The sequence below is a fragment of the Rhamphochromis sp. 'chilingali' genome (assembly GCF_963969265.1).
Source record: "Rhamphochromis sp. 'chilingali' genome assembly, chromosome: 2".
NCBI classification, from domain to species: Eukaryota; Metazoa; Chordata; class Actinopteri; order Cichliformes; family Cichlidae; genus Rhamphochromis; species Rhamphochromis sp. 'chilingali'.
Window position 1 is genome coordinate 57,941,401 of NC_137930.1, and position 9,853 is coordinate 57,951,253.

Consider the following 9,853-nt stretch of genomic DNA (forward strand, 5'->3'; position numbering starts at 1 on the left):
GCATCTGACCAAGATTCCTCCTGGATGCTTCTTGGATCAGGTGTTTTGGGTGTGTTCCACTAGGAGAAGGCCTCAGGACAGACCCAGGACACACTGAAGAGATTGTATCTTTTGGCTGGCTTGAGAAGACCTTGGTGTATCCCCTGGAAGATTTGAAGGTGGTATCCAGAACACCTCATTTATTTAATATGGGGAAACATGAATGCAGTTTGTTTGCAGTCTTTCAGAAATATGTGTATATCTTTTTTTTGTTAATTAATTCATTATACTGTCCCCATCAAAACTGTAAGACCTCTTGAAAAATGGCAAAAAACTCATATGTTGCATGGTTGGATCTTAACAGGGTTCCAAGTAGAGCTTCAACATGCAATAAGAAGAAATAGGAGTGAGACAAAACATTTTTGAGCATACAATTTATTGAAAACAACTCTTAAACTGAAAGAAGCTGTTTTACAGCTGATCAAAAGTTCTAGGACCACACCTCCAAAAAAAACCTGTAAACCCCCCCCCCCCCCCCCCCCCCCCAAAAAAAAAAAAAAAAAACAGAAATCAAAGTTTCAAACATGAACTCAGTAATGAGTATCTACGATGTTATTGTTGATCACTTCAAAAATTTGTTGTGGCATGCTTGATGCAAGTGTTTCCTTGAGGTGAGTGGGAACATTTCTCCAAGTGGTGAGGACAGCAGCAGGAAGGGCATCTACTGTCTGAAACTGTTGTCCATTTTTGTAAACTTCCCTTGCCATCCATTCCCAAAGGTTACCGATTGGATTTAGACCAGGGAACACGCAGGATGGTCCAAAAGAGTGGAAGAAGTCCCTTGTCCTGTGGACATTGTGTACTGTAGCGTTGTCCTACTGAAAAACCCAGTCATTACCACAAAGACGAGGGCCCTCAGTCATGAGGGATGCTCTCTGCAACATCTTGACAAAGCCAGCAGCCGTTTGACGCCCCTGCTCCTGCTGAAGCTCCATAGTTCCACTGAAGGAAAAAGCACCCCAGACCATTATGGCGCTCCCTCCACTGTGACGTGTAGAAAACATCTCAGGTGGGATCTGCTTATCATGCCAGTAACGTTGGAAACCATCAGGGTTAATTTTTTTCTCATCAGAGAATAAAATCTTTTTCCACCTTTCAATGTCCCATGTTTGGTGCTCTCTTGCAAAGTCCAAATGGTCAGTTCTGTGGCATTCAAGGAGATGAGGCCTTTGAAGACACTTTTGTTTTTTAAAGCCCTTCAGTCTCAGATGCCCCACGATGGTTATGGGGCTGCAGTCGGCAATAGTAACTTTGGGTCGAGGATCGTCCAGTGTCTTGACCAACAGCCAATAGGATTTTCCGGCTCAGTGCTGGTGAAATTTTTTGGGGTCTTCCACTTGACTGTTTTGTTCTATTCCAAATGACTGTCTTACTGCCTCCCACCTCAGCAGTGAAGGCGTGCTGTGAGAGACCCTGCTTATGCAGTTCAACAACCACTTCAAAAAGGGAACGTTTTTTTGCCTTTGCTATCAGAATGTCATGACAATGTGACTATCTGGCAGAAAATGAGTGTGAATCCACATTTTTGGACAGATTTGGCCTTTTAAAGGCATGTGGTCCTAAACTTTTTGTCAGCTGCAAAACAGCCTGTTTTAATATATCTGTAATAATAAAAATATATCTTTGTACATATACGAATTTCAGTTGCTTGTGTATATAGGACTACTTTGTGTCTTCCTTCTATATTTTATTTAGTATTTATTTAGTATTTATTTATTTATTGTCATTGTCAAGAACAATGAAATTGCGTTTGGGGCTTCCATACAACCCAAAAAAAGAAGAAAATAATAAATACCCCTTAAAACCCAAGTGTACATATTTAACCCAAGTGTACATATTTAACCCAGTGTGACTCCAATGCAATAAGACAATCCTTAGCAATAATGTTCGTAGAAATTCAGACAAAGACCTGAGAAACATGACAAAATACAACAATGCAACCCATTCAATATTATTGTACTGTGAGATATGATATCAGATATGATAGTTATCTATTTAAGAAAGGGGGGGGGGGCAGGAGGGGGAAGAGAATAAAGATATGATGCACCAATGCAGACCAGTTCATTGCTATTAAGAAGTTGGATATGGTTATTGTCCGTGAGAGGGGGGCAGAGAGTTCAGGAGCCTCACAGCCTGTGGATACAGGCTGTTGGCCAGTCTGGATGTTCTGGCCTGTATAGATCTGTACCTTCTCCCTGAGGGCAGCAGATGGAAAAGGTGGCGCGCAGGGTGATGTTGGTCCCGCAGGATACTGTGCACCCTCCTCAGACAGCGAGTGGGGAAGATATTACTGATCTCTGGCAGACTTGTTCCAATAATTCTGCCAGCTTCTTTCACCACCCGCTGGAGTGCTTGCTGATCGGCCTTGGTGCAGCTGGGGAACCACACTAGAAATCCATACGTCAGAACGCTGCTGATGGCACAGTTGTAGAAGTTCAACATCAGAGATCTGGGAATGTGTGCGCTCCGCAGTCTCCTCAGGTAGTAGAGGCGCTGTTGGGCCTTCCGTACAACTGAGGTGATATGGTTGCCCCAGGACAGGTCCTCGGTCACAGTTACCCCCAAGAATTTAAAACTGCTCACCCTCTCCACCGCCTCACTGCCAATGAAGAGAGGCAGATGGTTGTTATGGCCCCTCTTCCGGAAATCTACAATGATCTCCTTGGTCTTTTTGGTGTTTAAGACCAAGTTATTGTCGTGGCACCATGACTCTAGTTGTTGCACCTCTGTCCTATAGTTTGTCTCATCATTGTTGGATATAAGTCCGAGCACTGTAGTGTCATCTGCAAACTTAACAATGAGATTGGACGCGCAGGAGGAAATACAGTCATGGGTGAAGAGAGTGTATAGCAGAGGGCTCAGAACACACCCCTGAGGGGCACCGGTGTTGACCACAAGGGTGGAAGAGGTGTTCTTACCCACTCTGACACTCTGTCTACGGTTAGTGAGGAAGTCCACAATCCAGTTGCACAGAGAGGAGTTAAGTCCCAGTTGGTGGAGTTTGGGACGGAGTTTGTATGGCCGGATGGTATTAAAAGCCGAGCTGTAGTCTACAAAGAGGAGCCGTGCATAGGTGTTCCTGTGTTCCAAGTGCTTCAGTAATGTGTGCAGCACTGTGGCGATCGCATCCTCGGTTGACCGGTTCTCCCTGTATGCAAACTGGTGCGAGTCCAGGGATGGTGGAAAAGCAGCTCTGATGTGTTTAATGACCAGTCTCTCCAGGCATTTGGCGGGAATGGGGGTGAGTGCCACAGGTCTGAAATCGTTCAGACATGTGACATTTGACTGTTTTGGGATGGGAACAATGGTTGCTGCTTTGAAACAGGATGGTACCAGTGAACAGGACAACGAGGTGTTATATATAGAGGTGAAGACGTCCGCCAGGTCCGCAGCACAGTCTTTTAGCACCCGGCCCAGCACTCCATCCGGCCCGGCCGCCTTCCTGGTGTTAATGCTCCGGAACACACGCCTCAGCTCATGAGTGCTCAGGACCGGAGCAGGGTCGGTTGAGGGGAGAGGGGACAGGACAGGGTCGGTGTTCTCCCTGTCAAAACGGGCATAAAAGAGATTTAGATCCTCAGCCAGAGTAGAACTGTCGGCTGAGGGTGATGGTGTTCTTCTTTTGTAGTCCGTGATAGCCCTGATGCCCTCCCAGACCTGCCTTGGGTTTGTGTTGTTCTCAAACCTGGCCTCGATACGCCTCCTGTGCTGCTGCTTGGCAGTCTTGATGCCTCTTCTCAGGTTGGCCCTGGCAGCACTGTATGCCTCCTGGTCCCCGGATTTGAAAGCGTTGTTCCTTGTTCGAATAAGTTGTTGAACTCCGTGTGTCATCCAGGGTGGATTATTAGGGAACACACGGAATCGTTTCCAAGTTGTTACATTGTCCACACAGAAACAGATGTAGTCCAAGACAGTGGAGGTGTAACTGTCCAATGCGACACGATTGTCAGTGTCCTGCACCTTGAATACATCCCAGTCTGTGCAGTGGAAACAGTCCTGAAGCATCGGAATAGCGTCCTGCGGCCATGTTCTCACGGTTTTGGTTGTAATCCCAGTGCTCTTGATCTTTTGTGTGTATATTGGGTGTAGCAGAAGGGAGAGATGGTCTGACAGACCCAGGTGGGGATAAGCCTGGGCTCTGTACACATTCGCCATGTTGGTGTACACCTGGTCCAACGTTCTATCTCCTCTGGTAGCACACTTCACATTACGGTGGAAATTGTGAAGTACAGATTTCAGGTCCGCGTGGTTAAAATCCCCAGCCGCAATAAAGACACTGTCCGGGTGTGCTACCAGGCTGTTATTGATGCTGCTGCTCAATTGTGCTAACGCTAGCTTAGCATTAGCATCTGGTGGAATGTAAACAGCGCAGATGTAAACGGCAGAAAATTCCCGAGGGAGATAGAATGGACGGCACTTTAACACCAACAGTTCTACCTCTGTACTGCACAGTTTTTCCGTTACCGTGACGTTCGTGCACCAAAGGTTGTTAATATAGATGCACAGCCCCCCGCCAGTCTTCTTACCCGAGTCCGCAGACCTGTCGGCTCGATAGGCGGTGCGGCCTGCTAGATCGATAGCCGCATCGGGAATGGCGCTGTCCAGCCAGGTTTCAGTGAAAATCATGCACGAACAGTTATTAAAAGTCCGTCGAGTGGCGATCTGCAGTCGTATTTCATCCAGTTTGTAACGGATTGAACGGGCGTTGGAGAGGAATATGATCGGGAGTGGTGGTTTAAACGGACTAGTCTTTAGCCGTGCCCACAGGCCTCCCCGCTTGCCTCTCTTCTGCCTCCGCTCGCAACGTCTCCTCCTGCGGCTTGCTGTTGCGGGTAGCCCCGGGGGTTGCTTAACGATCTCTGGGGGGATGAGATACTCGGATGTTAGTTGAAGATCTCCACGGCTTAGTTGTAGTAGATCATCTCTGTTGTATTGAAGTAACCCCAGACTGTGTGAAATAATACACAGTACCACCAAAAGTGCAAAAGTGTAGGAGCTCCGGGCCGCTGCGTCTGTGCGCGCCGCCATAAATTTCTAATTTGTGGGATAATAAAGGTATATTCTACTCTATTCTAAAATGTTTTGTCTCGCTCCCATTTCTTCTTGCTGCATGTTGAAGCTCTACTTGGAACCTTGTTAAGATCCAACCTTGCAACATATGAGTTTTTGACATTTTTCAAGTGGTCTTAAACTTTTGATCAGGACTGTGTTAAAAAACTTAAAACTGTATAAATGTAATTAAAAAGTAAATCATTTTTAATTTACAGTTCAGAATGCGAAGATGTTAGATTTACTATCATTTAAATCATTTCCTATAAGTAAGAATAAAAGAAAAAAGCAAAAATCTCATGCGAGAAGCTCAAACCTTTTTAAATTTTTTTGTTTTTGCTTGAAAAAATGTTAAAATTGTATCAAAATATATGCGTTTAAACTTCTGTCAACCCATCTGACTGTGTTGCAGTCTTAATACTGCAATATACTGATATCTAAACTCAAGATCTGTAAAAATGACCATGTATTTTGTATTTTATCAGTCAGAATCAGAATCCTTTTTTGCCATTACATATCAGATGTTCAAGGTGTGGATGTACAAGCAGCATTTAGAATAGTAGCTAACAATAAAAACAGATCTAAAATATCACCGATACAACTATACAAATGTACAAGTGAATTAAATAAGATTAATACATACAATAAAAGATACCAAATCACATTAAAAGAGCTGCTTTAAGAGTCTGATATTTCTGGCTGTCCTGATCATTGATTTACAGCATCGCCTACAATCACTTAGTATAACTACTTATATTAAAAGAACATCTAGCTCAGTATAAATAATCCAGAAAAATCACTGACTGTGCAAAAGGTCATATTTCCCACCAGTTTACTCTATGACATGAGTTGTGATAACTCGTGGCTGCTAAATCAAATTTCTGGCTGTGTCAAGAGCAGATTATCCTCCCTCAATTGTAGGACATGGTTGTTACTGTATGTGGTAGTGGGAGGGGGGTGTATGTGTGGGGGAGGGAGACCTGAGGTGGAAAATACAGGAAAGTTGAGCCGCTGCCATGGATATGTTGGGCCACCTGAGGAGCATTCGAGCTGTTCCTCTTGCTCTGTTGGATTTGAAACTGACCCAGTTGCTCTGGAGGTGCGCCCGTTTGCCCCGCTTTAACAAACTGTTTCTTTTTAAAAAGATGAAGATTGGAAAATGATTAGCGGAGGAAACGGCCACATGTTGTGACAAAGGTCATAATGTGGGAAGGTACACGTAGATTGCGGTGATCGGTTAACCGTGTGACCGTTAATGCTGGGAACCTTTGGTAGCAGTTTCAGATAAGTGAGTAATGCATAAGATGGTGACACAGGGGAAATAACCATGTATGCAACTTTAATGACCAGGGTGAGTCACACGGGCCGCTCGAAAGCTCTTTCTCTATCAAACACACACACACGCACCAGGGTTTGTTCACTGGCATCACCTCCTGCCAGAGGGCACTCATCCCACAAACCCTCTCTGCTGGTGAGTTTCATGTGAGAGGTGGTGGAGTCATGCCTTTAGTCGTGTCATACTGAGCCATCACAGCTTCAATTTTTTTTTCTCCCCAAACACACAAAGCACCGGAGGAAAAATCGCAACATCCCACATTCACAGGTGTGTCTGAAGAGAGTGTGATTGATCGTATGCTGGGTATCTCCCACCATCTGACATGCTGCTCCCATCACATTGGATGTGAAAATGAATCAGTCACCTCAGCTGCGCATCAAACTGTGTCATCTTTGCTGGTACTTTTCTGTATAGTTTAGCTCATATTTGCTTAAATTAAAAATATTACAAATGCAAACATTAATTGAGTTTATATATATATATATATATATCCTTCAAGCTTGGGTCCTCTATCAGAGGCCTGGGAGCTTGAGGGTCCTGCGCAGTATCTTAGCTATATCAATACTTAGTATCTGCTGGAGCCACTCGCCTAGCTTGGGAGTCACCGCACCTAGTGCTCCAAATACCACTGGGACCACCTTCACCCTCCACATCTTCTTGAGCTCTTCTCTGAGCCCTTGGTTTTTCTCAAGTTTCTCGTGTTCCTTCTTCCTGAGGTTGCTGTCATTCGGAAGTTATCTATCACTACGCCCGTCTTCTTCTGTTTGCCTACCACCACTATGTCTGCTTGGTTAGCCCCACCATTTTTTTTCTGTCTGTATCTGGAAATCCTACAGTATCTTAGCTCGCTCATTCTCCACCACCCTTGGGGGGAAGTCACATTTTGACCTCGGGACTTCCAGGCCATATTCGGCACAGGTGTTTCTGTATACTATGCCCGCCACTTGGTTATGGCGTTCCATGTATGCCCTGCATGCTAGCATCTTGCTCCCTGCTGTTATGTGCTGGATTGTCTCAGGGGCATCTTTACACAGCCTGCACCTAGGGTCTTGCCTGGTGTGGTCTGACCACACCAGGTTTGGTATATGTAAAGAAATTAGAACAAGCTGAGATTTAAAGTAGAGTTACTACTCCCAACTGGTTGGTGAGTGGTGGCCAGAGATTGTGGAGGGCTGTCACTGAGTGGTCTCTAGGTTTGTGGGACTGGGGCTTTAGTGGCTATCACAGTGACTGCCTGCAACCACTCACCAAGCAGTTGGAAATACACATTTTTCCATAGCAAGGAGTGGTGGCCAGGAAGTCAATGACCAACCTCTAGGCCTGTGTGACTGGGGCCCAAGTTCAAGTCTGAGTCTTATGACTGTCTTTGTCATTGTGGTTTGCTTGGTCATTTCAGGCGTGGTTTTGTTCCTATGTCTTTTGTCTCTGTCATCGTGTTTAGTGTTACTCTTTATGTTTCAGTGTTAAATTGTCCTTTAGTTAGTAATGTTTGCTGTTTCAGTTTTGTTTTTATTTTTGTCTTGTTTTGTTTTACTTACTGTTTTGTTTCTTTCCTTCTTTTTTCACCACCTGCCCCAACTTATTTAGTCTCACCCGAATTTATCCACTCTTTCAACAACTATGATACCCTAATAGCAAATAGCAGTCCGCTAGTAGGTCTGTCATTATGCATCCATACCTTGTGCAAACTAGAAAAAAGTCATTTGAAACTCTTGTGCAGATCCCAGACTTTCAGCTGTAGTAAATATGTCAGGCTTTGTGCTGACAAGAAACAGTCTTGAGTGTCGTGAGTTCCTGACAGAGAGAAGGGAGCTTAGCGTTGTGTAAAGTGCAAAATGTAAATCAAACAGAAGAGCTTGGCGCTCCATAAAAGCTTCTGTTTGAGAATTGTTCTTTGTGTAAACATCATATGGGTTTAATGAAGATTTGGAACAAACTATTGCTGTTACCGTCAGACTGCAGTAAGAGGATTTTTAACAACAAAGAGCTGTCGAACTTTGCCAGATCATCGCCTGACCTGGTGTCAAAGCTGTGCTAATATAAGTGGTATGAGGACAAACAAAGGCCTTAGCTGAGTAGTTGTGACTTTAGTAGCTTCACAACTTTGTTGACTGGAATTTTCCTTTTAGTTTGTAGCACTGAACAGATGCTTGAAGCAAGTGCCAGCCGTGGCCCTGCTGTTACTATGCAACTGCTGACAACCTGTAAGATGCACAGCAGTGTTTTCGCTAAAGGTGAAATATTTTCCAGCTCATGTTAACAACACTTTTATTGCTGAAAGTGAAGGTCTCAGGAGATCTTAGGTACTTTCTTCTTATTGAAAAAAATAAGTTTGTTAAATGCTTGGCTTGAGCAGAAGCCAAGCATTTGATTGTCACAAGGTCATAAGTAGCCTCGGCATAAAAAGGTATTATTCTGACAAAATGTAGCCGCTAAAATAACGGCGTACAGTAAGGAAGAAGTTAGCCAGTTTGGTTTTTGTCTGTCACATTTTTCTATCACATGCTTTGCACAGTTACGGAGTTTCAACACATTGGATAGCACTGCGTTGACAAACACTGAAACAGAGTTGGGGGCCGGTGTTTCTCAGCTGTCTTCAGCGCTTCTGTCAGCCTCAGTGACTCTTAAGTGCTGCTATCTGGTGTGTTCCCATTAAACTAATATGTGAAACACGAGGGCTTATCGCAGCGCTGTAATTCCTCTGCAGTTATTCATTTATATAGAATGAGTTGTCAGCACTTCTGCTTGCTGTGTGTGAAACATGCAGAGGCTGGAGAATGATCAAACTTGCATTTTCAAGTGGTCTTCTGGAATCAGAAAAGCTCATTATGTATCACATGCTTAATGTTATCGAACTTAAAACTAACTGCATGGGTCTTCTCCAAGATGTCATGGTTTATTTGCTTCATCAAACATTTCCAGCTATTTTGAGATTTTCAACAATCAGTAGATTGCTTCTGGTTAATTTATGCAAAATGTGGTCCACCGTAGTTGCTGAGTAATACGCTCTGAACAATATTTTCATTACCATATACAGTTGTGGTTTACATACTCTCATCATGGGCATGAATGTCATGGTAATTTTGTGCTTTTAATTATTTCTTTGAACTGTTCTTTTTCCAGTGTGGAATGATTGTACAGCATGTATCTTTAATGACTTAAAAAAAAAAAAGAACTGGATGATTAATCTTTCATTTATTTTGGATTTCTCTGATCCAAACAGGCTCAAAATGATACATATACCAACACTAACATTTGTTTGAATGGCCTTTAACAAATGGTTCTTCCCAGAATTGGTAGATCTCTTTGAAACTTTTGAAGTTTCCTGGCACAGACCCAAAATTTTGAATAACGTTGAGGCTGTTGCTTTGGGGCGGCCTCTTCAGAAGCTTAATGTTAGCCTGCTTTTATCCATTGCAAAACCAGTTA